General features: G+C 47.6%; 1 long non-coding RNA gene across 1 annotated transcript in view; it reads right to left on the bottom strand.

Annotated features, from left to right (window-relative positions):
• Positions 1–4,655: 4,655 nt before the first annotated feature.
• Positions 4,656–11,484, bottom strand: part of LOC114005642 (uncharacterized) — an 18,588-nt gene continuing 11,759 nt past the window's right edge. The window contains exons 2-3 of the long non-coding RNA XR_003547473.1: positions 9,088–9,246; positions 4,656–4,882 (exon numbers count right to left, since the gene is read on the bottom strand). This is a non-coding gene — a long non-coding RNA (uncharacterized LOC114005642). The remainder of the gene's footprint in view (positions 4,883–9,087; positions 9,247–11,484) is intronic.

Here is an 11,484-nt window from a genome sequence, read left to right as displayed (position 1 = left end):
TAAAGCGAAAAACCTCTCAAAAAAAAAAAAAAAAAAAAAAGAGAGGTGAAAGCCAACAGCCTCTAAGTTGAGATGTAACATTGTTTACAAAGTCTGTTGCAAACTTTTCTTTCTTTCTGAGTCTTTGTGCAGGAAGGTCTTCATTCCATCTCCCTTTTCACACACGCTTCTTTTTGTCCACAGGAGCTGCTCAGGACAGAGATTTTCTCTGTGTGGAACTAAGTATCCCAAAGGTGTAATGGATTAGCTCCTGGAAAACTGGTGAAGCAGGTAAAGTTTATCTTTCAGGTCTTGAGCTTCCCTTTTCTGCAGCTGGCAGAGTCCGGAGACCTGAGTTCTAGCGTCTGCTACTGACTTGCGGAGTGAGTGGTAACTCCATTGGCTTGCCAGTCCATTGGCTCTCCCATCTTCCCATTTAGCAAAACTGCTGTGCATAGCTTGTGACAGATTCATTCACACACAGGCACATTTTTTCTGAAGGTTACTTGCATGTCAGCTTGGATCCAGATGAAAGCGAAAGAGGAAAGCCTTTTGCTTCAACAACCAAGGGGTTTTGAAGGGGTAGAGTGCAGGGGTTTTAAAGGGGTAAGGGGAAGGGTCTCACCCTAAGCTGCCAACCAGCCAAGAAGGGGCTGCTTCAGGGTTCTGCCCTGGGGTGAATAGCTGGGTTCACCTCTCCACATGTGGCCTGGGCTGAGGTCTCCCCCCACACCTCCCTTCATGGCAGCCTCTTCTTTTTCCAGGGATTCTGCAGGGGTGCTGGCAGCCTGTCTGTCTCCGGAGAAGTGAGTCCCAGCTCAGATACTGATGAGATCATCAAGATCCCGGGTCTGAGCTGGAGCCTCGAATCTGGCAGGAGGGCTGGGGGAGGCGGCAGCTGTTTGTGGTTTCCCTTCTCCTCTGAAGGGAAGTCTGAGCTGATGAACCTCTAGGTGCTGCCTGCTTCCAAGGCAGGGAGAAGCCGGATGTGGCTCCGGATCAGTGGAACAGAGGGGAGTTGGCAAGGAGAGTCAGGGGCGACACACAGATGACATATTTCATGGGATGAAAGATCCCAATCTCTCTCAGATAGCTTCCTCGACGCTGCTTTTGTTCCTGGGAAACCTCATTTCTTCCCTAATATTTATTCATGAGGATTTTTGTTTTGGGAGACTGAGGAGCAGCTGCTCTGGGTCTGAGGGAATTCACTGCACTGAGGAGGCAGCTTTTCATCTGCTCAGCACAGCTAAGGTCCTCGCGGTTGGAGGGCGTCTGACTCCTGGGGGTAAACCGGCGGCTGTGGAGGACTCCCAGTTGCCCACGATCCTGGCTGGCATCCCTGAGCCTGGAAACAGGCAGGGGTGGGAGGCAAGGAGAGGCAGCTCTTAGAAAACACATGGGAGGTCATGTGACAGGATTAACATCCCTGCCTGGGGACCCCATGGGTCCTTGGTAGCCAGAGAAGCATTCTGCTGGAGGCTCCAAAAGCTGGAGTTCTAGAACATCTTCATCCTTCAGAGGCTTGTATCCAATCGGGGACACCAGGGATTTCTCTCCACCAGCTCAAATCCAATGGAACTAAAAAATAAGTGCCCAGCAGGGAGGGCCAGGCTGGCTGAGACATGCAGAGGGAGGACAGAATTAGAAAAAGATGTGCACAGTGTGGTTTTGATTGGAGAAGTCACATATTCTAGAAAGTGATGGTAAGAAGGACTTTGAGTTCTGGCCCAGCTCTCTTATTCTCTGGAAGGAGATTGTGGATGATGATTTGTCTGAAATCTGCATCCAAGATGAGATCCACATGTCGGTCTTCTGACCCTGGTCCAGTGCTCTTTCCTCTACATGTGAGCTCCAAAAGTCTGGTTTGGGGGCCAGCAGGTGGGGTAGTGGTTAAGGTGCTAGACTACCACATGGCTGACTATGGCACAAGTCCTGGACCTGGTGGTTTGAAACTCACGCTGGGTGCATGTGCGTACGTGCCCAAAATCCTGAGAAAAGAATGGACAAGAAGGGATTGCGGTGTGGCCATCCCCCATGGGGGTTGATTTAGCACTTTCTCCCTGGTGAGTGTACATCCCCTATAGCAAAAATCTCTTGGGGGAAAAAAAAAAAAACAACAAAAAATAAAAAACAAGTATGGTTTGCCCATCATATGAGGATTCCAAGATTCACTAACTTCATGACTCCCAACTAGGCCTACCCCCATGTACCCTTTGTTCTTTATACTTCCTTCACTGTTCACTTCTTTCTTTTACCTTTTTTCCCTTTAATTTCACTTTTTAAGAAAGTTTTGCTTGGGGGTGGCAGCCAACTCCTACCCAGCATCACGGGCACCCTCAGACCCCTCATGAATCACAGGATGGTTAAAAAGAGGACTAAGAAGTTCATCCAGCAGCAGTCAGACCCATATGTCAAAATTAAATGTGACTGGCAGAGACCCAGAGGAATGGACAACAGGGTGAGGAGGAGATTCAAGGGCCAGATCTTGGTGCCCAACGTCGGTAATGGGAGCCACGAGTAAACAAAGTGCATGCTGCCCAGCGGCTTCCAGAAGCTCCCGGTCCACCGGAAGTGCTGCTGATGTGCAATAAGTCTTACTGTGCTGAGATCGCACAAATGCTTCCTCCAAGAACCGCAAGGAGGAAAGAGCAGTCCAGCTGGCCTCGGAGTCACTGATCCCAACGCCAGTCTGTGCAGCGAAGAAAATGAGGAGATAGCTTGTGTGCACGTTTTATTTGTTTCTAAACAAAACCATAACCATTCCCTCCCCAAAATTGTTTTGTGCTTTAGGACTCGTGTGCTCTCCAGAGAGAGAGAGAGACAGAGGAAAAGTGAAAAATCACTCGCTGGGGGATGACCATGCTGCGATCCCTTCTCCATTTCTCCTCTCAGGATTTTGGGCATGCACACACGCCCGGCATATTTTCAAGCCACTGGGTCCAGGACTTGAACCTCAGCATTTGACATGTGGGGTCCAACTGTCACAACCAGGAGCCATGAGCTGGCCTGATCAGGTTATATTTAGGTTTTGAGCTGGGTTCAAGGTTAGGGGTAGTTGAGAGTTGGGAAACACCTTAGATTTAGGATAAAGCATAAGATTAAGACTTAGATTCAAGCATGGGCTAGGTATAGAGTTTGTATTTTGGTGAGGCTTCCGTTAGCACCGTCACGGACAAAGGTATTGCAGAAATATTACGATGAACTTCAGGTCTAAACAGGAAGAGACATGGGCTGCCACGCTGCTGTGTCCCTCCATTAGCACTACTGGGAAGTGGCCTTAGTGCCTCACGACTGAATATGAGGAGTAGCCCACACCAGGGAACTTCCCACAGAACCCTGCTGAGTTTACAGTGACTTCATAACAGCTGCTGAGGGGTGCTGAAGGGCCAGCAGGTGGAGGGGTAGTTAAGGCTCTGGATTCCCACATGGTCAACTATGGTTCGAGTCCCAGACCTGGTGGCTTGCTTTCTCACTTTCCCTTCTTCTCTGTGGTCAGCTCGTGTACTCTATACCAAATTAAAAATTACAATTATTTTATATATTTATTAATATTTTTAAAGAGAAATTTTTGCTATAGGGTGTGTGGACTCTTCCGAGAGACGGAAGTGAGAAATCATCCCCCTCCCCATGGGGGATGACCACAGCACAATCCCTTCTCCTCTTGGGATCTTGGGCATGCATGCACACACATATGGTGTGAGTTTTAAGCCTCTGGGTCTGGGACTCAAACCGTAGTTGGCCATGTGGGAGTCCAGAGATGTAACCATTATGCCACCTGCTGGTCCTGACTTATTTCTTTTTAGAGAGAGATTTTTGAAGAGGGCACATGTGCTCGCTGGAGACAGAGACAGAGAGTGAGAAAATGAGAAATTACCCCCACTCCCTGGCGGGATGGCCATGCTGCAATCCTTTTCCCTCCATTCTTCTCTTGGGATTTTGATCATGCACACACATGCTCTTCGTGTGACTTTTAAGGTGCTGGGTCTGAGACTCAAACCATGGTCCACCATGTGGGAGTCCAGCGCTTTAACCACCATGCCACCTTCTGGCTTCTAAATAAATAATTCTTTTAAAAAATACAACAAAACAAAAAATAAACTTTGAATCTAAGAAAGATGACCATTTGCAGTCGTTCCTTATCTCTGCTCTGCGTGTGACGCAGAGGGCTGGAAACTGGCTGGAGCACACGTACATGTACACGCACACGCGCACACACACACACACACACACACACACACACACACACACACATACCCTCATGCCAACTGATGCTCTGCATCTTATTCCACATTCCTATTTGCATCCTGGGGCCACGAAGACCCTCTTACCCAAGGTTAGGAAACCAGCCCATATGTGAGGGTTTTCCTTTCAAGTTGTGCAGGTACAAGGAAGCAGACCCAGAGGAAGGAGTTCCTAGGGTTAGTGCACAGCTGACCCGAGGACCCCAGCATGGGAAGACCAGCAATGGGAGACCTTGGGGCTGGAAGTCAGAGCAACAATTTACTCTCCCTTTTATCGTCCTGCTGTTTGTGAATTACAGACAGGTCCATCTCCTGCCTTAGTTTTCTCATCTGTAAAATAACCTATTAGGATAAACTTTACCTGACACATCCAGCCATCTCCAGTCTGATTAGGGATAACATTTATTTCATCAAGCTCTTGGAGTGTTTGGGAAGGAAGATACTGAGTCACCCCCAATTATTTTTATTCTTCTCTGTTTCCAGAAGGAAAGGGTATAGGGAGCTTCACTGAGCACAGCACCCCGCTGCCCATGTCAGAGAATGCAGGAGGAATGGTGGTGCCAGAGGCAGATGCAACAGAGAGGGAACTATGCTTCACCAGCTTGTCAACATGTCATTAGGGTGTTCCTGTGGGAACCCAGAGCAGAGTCAGGAGGCAGGAGCTGTGGGAGGGCGGGAGGAGGGAGCAGGGAGGAAGAGAAAGAAAGAGAAGAGATGAAGGGGTCCATGCCAGTACCACATTCATCCCTGTCATGAGGAGAGCTCTATCAAACCAAGGCCAGGCCTATAAATCAGGCCATAATTAGTTGCAAAGAGAAAGCTTTAACATCCTCATCAAATTGATTAATACATCTTGCAGCTCAGGACAGGCTGGCCCTGCCTTGGAAAAACCACAAGCTCGCCTGGCTAGGTGGGAACTGAGGAGAGAAGGAACAACTCTAGCTGTGGCAGGCAGAGCCAGGTGAGGTCTGCCCCTCTGGTTGCTCACGTGAAGAAAACTCTAATGGGTGCCAGGTGAGACCAGCTCTTAGTCCCAGAGGCCACCAGGGGTCTGGAGCTTAGAGAATCAAAAGAGCATGTTAGTTTTTGCTAGGGATTAGTCCTGATACTGCTGGCAAGTTACAGTTTCCCTCTGGATCTCAGTTTTACTCTCTATAAAAGGGACATATTAGACAAGGGGAACTTTAAGTTTCCTTCCAGTTCTGACACCATAAATATCTAAGAACCCAATGGACAAGAGCCCAGTGGATTTCAGAGGGTTGTGGCCAGTGAAGACCTGTCTGTAGGTCCAATTTCTTTTTCTTTGTTTTCAGTTTGCAAGAGGGTGCATGTGTTCACTGGAGAGAGACAGAGGCAGAGAGAGAGAGAGAGGGAGAGGGAGAGAGAGAAAGTGAGAAAGCACCCATTGTGGGGGATGGTCATGCTGAAATCCTTTCTCCTCTATTTCTTCTTCCTTTTGGGATTTTGGGCATGCGAGCACACGCGCCTGGTGTGTTCTTCAAGCCATTAGGTCTGGGACTAGCACTGTTTCGTCAGTGACATGGGATCCTGCTGCCCCAACCACCAGGCCACAGTCTGGCCCCTGTAGGTTTAATGGCCAGGATATTCAGTAGGTTTTGAATAGTTACTGCCTCAGCTTTGAGATGACCGAGCATTGCCTGCATGTCCTTCACTGGAGGCTAAGCAGCAGATGCCCTTTGTCTTCCAAGGCAGCACAGGGAGAAAAGATAGCAGATCAACTTGGGCTCATGTCTTGGCTAGACCAATCACTAGTCGTGGGTCTGGAAAGAGTTACTCAACCTCTTCAGCTTTCTTCTCTGCAACATAGGCTAATGATGTCTACCTTGCCAGGTCATTATAAGGAATAGATGAGATACTTACAAAGTGCACACCTCAGCACCTAGCCCACAGTAGATGACCAACAAATATTATCTGGTATTATTATTATTGTATACATAACTCTTGATGTCTTTTTTTAAAAAAGATATTTTTGTTATAGGGCTCATGAGCTTGCGGGAGAGACAGAGAGAGACAGAGAGACAGAGAATGAGAAATCACCCCCATGGGGGATGGCCACACTGCAATTCTTTCTTCATTCTCCTCTCAGGATATTGGGCATGCATGCACACATGCCCAGTATATTTTGGGCTGCTGGGTCCGGAACTTGAACCACAGTCAGCCATGTGGGAATCCAGTGATGAGACTATTTCACCACCTACCGGTCCTTCTTGATGCCTTAGTCATGGAATCCTAATCACACGGAGACTGAAAAAATAAAGTCCAATGAAAAAGTAAAGTTCTGATTCCCTATGGAAGGTTCAACTAGTCATGATCCCAGGATGTGAACAAACAGACAGCACTTAGCTTTGCAGAAAGCGTTGGACTAGAACTTGGAATACTCGGGCTTAGAGCCTACCTTTGCAACTTAGGAATTTTGTGATTTTTTTCCCAAGAATTAATTAATTAATTATTATTTTAATTTGGCCAGAGTGTGGGGAAGTGAGAAAGCAAGCCTCTAGATCTGAGACTTGGACCGCAGTCACCACGTGGGAGTCCAGTGCCTTACCACCATACCACCTGCAGGCCCTGAGTTATGTGATTTTATGCAAGATTCTTCACCTCTTCAGCCTTGCTTTCAGCAAGGAAGGAATTTCTTTTTAAAGATTTATTTAATTTTGTTATCATTATTTATTTATTTTTAAAATTTGACCAGAGAGAGAGAGAGAGGGGAAGTGAGAAAGCAAGCCACCAGGTCCAGGACTCAAACCGTGATCAGTCATGTGGGAGTTCAACACCCCAATCACCATACCACCTGCTGGCCCCAGGAAGTAATTTTTCACTAGCTCATTAGACAATATTTATAAATGGTGCTTGTAAAATACAAAGCATTGTTCAAATATAAAGAATTTCATAAGCAATGCTCTGGATCTAGTCATTCTCATCTGCTGCTGACTACTCTTATGTCCTCTGTCCAGAAAAACAAACAAGTGAGGCTCTTCCCAAGCCCCTGGGGGATGTGCTCCATTACTTGAATCCACACCATGTCTTTCTTTCTTCCAAGGGTCACACTTTTTTCATTTCCTCACTTAACAAAATGTCTGACCTAACTGCTTATAATTAATGAACAAAGGTCCCCTACTTGGTAGTGTTTGGGTTGCATGTGGATTCCTGTAATGACACTATCCTAAAATCCATTCTTCCTTTCTTGTATAATAATTGAATTGCTGGACATGTGGCTGTGTGTGTATATATATGTGTGTGCCTATATACATAGAAATAGTATACTGCTCCTGTTGTACCTGGACGTGAGTCTGCACGTGGCTCAGAATTATCTGCTGGTAATAATTATATCAAGAAGCTACCCATTCATATATCCTCAAAACTACCCTCCTACAAAGTAATCTGTTTCATTTTCTGACCCCTGTACCGCCACACTGTAACAAGCCCTACTCTGTTACTGGGTGGGGGTGGAGATACAACCAGACAGTCAAGGGGAGGGAAGACGGGGCAGTAGAAAGACAACAGGGGAACGGACGGAGGATGCGCTGAGGCACCTGCAAGAACCTGAACTCTGATCCTAGGCCATCAGAAGGGGCAGGAAAGACTCAAAGACCACAGACCTGGAGAAATGGACCAAAGTACCCAAGTGACTTGTTACGGGCCTCAGAAGAAAAAGTTCTCAAGTACGGACAACATTTTCTTATGCTTCGAATCCCCTCAAAAAGTTGGCCCTTGCTCATCGACCCACTGGTTTCCTCATCAGGTTTTTACAGAGCCTATGACTTTTAGAAAGGCTCCGCCTGATGCACAGCCCTCTCCCCAACCTCCCGTTTTGGAATGTGGTCCTGGGCAGCCTCAAAATTGCTGTTTAAAATGTTTAACTGAGCAGATGGTTTGGAATGTGAGGACTGAATACCTTCTTTCAAAAACCAAGAGCTATGGGAGTCTAGCAGACATGAGATGGAGGGAAGAGGAGAAAACACAGAAGGACCACATGCCAGATAGCCACAGGTGGGGGGCTGGGGTGTGGGGGAGGGGCGGCCTCACTTTGTCACACCACTGGCCCGAATCATGGGGCAGGCCCGGAAGGGAAGTGCCAGTTGCAAATGCTCCCACCTCATCTCACAGCTCACCAAATATTATAGCCTCACACATAAAAATCAGAGTGCTAAACTGCCAGGAGTGTTAAACCCAAGGAGCTGTGACCAGACGCAGGCAGGCTCTGGGGACACCCTCCTGGCAGCAACTGAAACAGAGCAGGAAGCTTAGCCCTTGCCCCAACATCCACCTCTGCCTCTTGCCTCTCCACAGTGAGAGCGTTTAGGGCATCCTGTGCCTCCTTAGCAGGAGCCAAACCACCTCTGAGTACAAAATAAATGCTTTCGAGCCACATAAATCAATGGAAATTAGCAGGAGTCAAGGTAAAAATCCATCCTCCACCACTTGGATGTTTGAGCCACGGTGCTTCTTGGTGATTTAGAGCTGTATAATTAGAGTGATCAGATCTTGGTGTTTTTTTTTTTCCCTTTCTTTCTATCCTCCCTTCCCTTCCCAGATAAAGTCATCTTCCATGAGGCAGGTGCCCATGGCCTCTAGCGCCTCTGGCTGGAAGCAGGTGTGTGCAACTGTCAGCTTGGCGTCTTGATGGATCTCTGCACTATCTTGGCTCGCCCCCTCCCTCCTGCCCTTAATGAACAGTCTGCCTCGGGCTAGGTATGAGTTGTGGGTGGGGAGATGCCATTCTTCATAGTTGGTTGCCTCCCTTCTTACACAAGTGAAGAGGCGTGACTGCTGACCCCCAGGTGAAAAGTGGCATCATCTCAGAGGTGGAGGATGGGGCTGGAGTAAAGAGCCTCTGACCTCTTACCTCTGCCCTGGGAAGAAGATTGATAACGGCATGAAGGCTTCTCAGACTTTCCACTCCCACCAGATTGGGAACATCATCAACCAGTTGATGGACGTGTGAGGTGGGATCCAGAGAAGGTAGATGTTGGGTTCACATTTAAAAGCTGGGGCCCAGAATGACCTGTGGTATAGGGAAACAAAGGTGGAACTTAGAATCAGGGAGACACAGGTTCAAATCTTATCTCATTGCTTACTACCTGTATGAGCTTTTCTTTTTTTAAAAGTTTATTTCCTGCATGTGCGTATGCACCAAAGAGACAGAAAGAGTGAGAGAGCGCGCGCGAGCGAGAGAATACCCCCAACGGGATCTCGATACCATGATCCATTCCCAGCTTCGGCAATCCATAGATCATGGGTGTGTGCATGCCTGGTATACTAAGGGAGATCCCCAGATGTGAACTTTGAACCTTGCCATGTGGGCCACACTTGCAAGTATCTTGAGTAAGTTTCTTCAGCTCCTTGAGTCTCAGTTTCCAAAGTCCTGCTTCAGTCACTTACAAACTATGACCCTCAGCAGTTTTCTGGGCTTCAGTATCTCCCAAAATAAGTGGCTATAATTGTAATTCTTGCCACGGGGTGGCTCTGAGGTTCAAAGGAAATTGTGGATGGGAAAACCATTTGCTAACAAGTCTATATGTAGAATGAAGTGGTAACAATCTCACTAACAGAATTTCTTTTGAGAAGGGAATCCGCTTAGAAGAACGCTTTGGTAGGTAGTTACACGGCAGGTGTTGTCAAGACTTTAGATAAGGGAGAATATTGCTCTGCGTGAAAGAGAGGAGGAAGAAGAGAAAAAAGAGCAGGAGGGCAATAGATGGAAGTAGTGGTTACATCGCTGGACTCCCACATGGTTGACCATGGTTCAAGTCCCAGACCCAGTGACTTGAAAATCATACTGTGTGTGTGTGTGCATGCGTGCATACTCAAGATCCCAGGAGGAGAATGGAGGAGAAGGGATTGTGGCATGGCTATCCTACTCTGGGGGCGGGGGTGGGGTGATTTCTCACTGTCTCTGCCTCTCTCTCTCTCTCTCTCTCGTGAGTGCATGCACCCTATGGCAAAAACCTCTTAAAAAGAGAGAGAGAGAAGGAGGAGTGGGCTCCAACAGGATAGACAGAGGCCAGGTGTGTTGAGGGGATGAGTGAAACTCCATATTGTTTGACTGACTGGTGAGTGTTTCAAGAACAATGATGCTCAAGGTGCCCTCCGTGTTGTTCGTGCTGGGTAGTACAAGCTCTTTCTTCTGCACTCCGACAGCACCTTTGAGACTGCCCATCATTGAAACTAACTCACCGATTTTGAAGCAACAGCCACATCATCTGGCGATTTGTACATTCTTTTGTTTATTCCTCTCTTAACTTCCCTTAGGTGAAGAAACTGAGGCTCAGAAAACTTGACAATTTGGTCAAGGTCACAGAAGCAGTAGCTAGTGAAGAAGGAATCTCAATCAGGTTTTAGCTCTGGAGACTATATTGGGCCTCAATTTTTTTTTGGAGAGGTTTCTAGCTATAGGGCGTGTGCGCTCGCCAGAAAGACAGAGAGAGATAGACAGAAAGCGAGAAATCACCCCCCAGGGGGGATGGCCATGCCACAATCCTTTTTCCTCCATTCTCCTCTCGGGATCTTGGGCACACACCCTCACACGTGCCCGGTGTGAGTTTAAGCCACTGGGTCCAGGACGTGAACCACGGTCGACTACATGGGAGTCCAGCGACATAGATAGCCATTACGCTAACTGCTGGTCCCTGGGCCTCAATTTTTGAGGTTAAAAAGGTCACTTAATTGGGCCAGTCAATTAAAACACAGCATCATCTCAGAGGTGAAGGGGGCACTGGGTTCCCTCTTATGTGACTGGCAGCATGGTAAGAGTCTCAGACCTGGGGGCCTGAGAAACACCCCAGGCTAGTGTGCATGTGTATGTGCCCAGAATCCTGAGAGGAAAAGGGTTCGTAGCATGGCTATTTCCTCAGAGGGTGCTTTCTCTCATTCTCTCTATCTCTTTGTCTCTTTTCAGTGAGTGTGTGTGTAAAAAACTCTTGGGTCTAATCTCCAGGATCCTGTATTAATCAGCGACCTTGGCAAATAGATGGCACACTCAAAGAAGTTTTGTCTGAGAAGAGTTTAATAAGGGCACACTTACAAAGATATGGGCAGACTACAGAGAAATCCACAAGGGATGGTGAAGTTAGCCAGAGTGACAGCCTGACCTTGACAGCCATTAACCTGGGGCAGGTGGCAAAGAGCTGGGCAGTAGAGAATCCGCTCTCATGTCCTCCTTACCCTCAGACTCAGTGATCTGCTGCATGACATAAACACATCCTCCTGTTCCCCTATAAGAACGTCACGTCAAGTCACTCTT

This window comes from Tupaia chinensis, unplaced genomic scaffold, assembly GCF_000334495.1.
Source record: "Tupaia chinensis unplaced genomic scaffold, TupChi_1.0 Scaffold144171_1, whole genome shotgun sequence".
NCBI lineage: Eukaryota > Metazoa > Chordata > Mammalia > Scandentia > Tupaiidae > Tupaia > Tupaia belangeri.
Note: the sequence above shows the minus strand (reverse complement) of the source record. Positions and strands in the feature narration are given on the sequence as shown.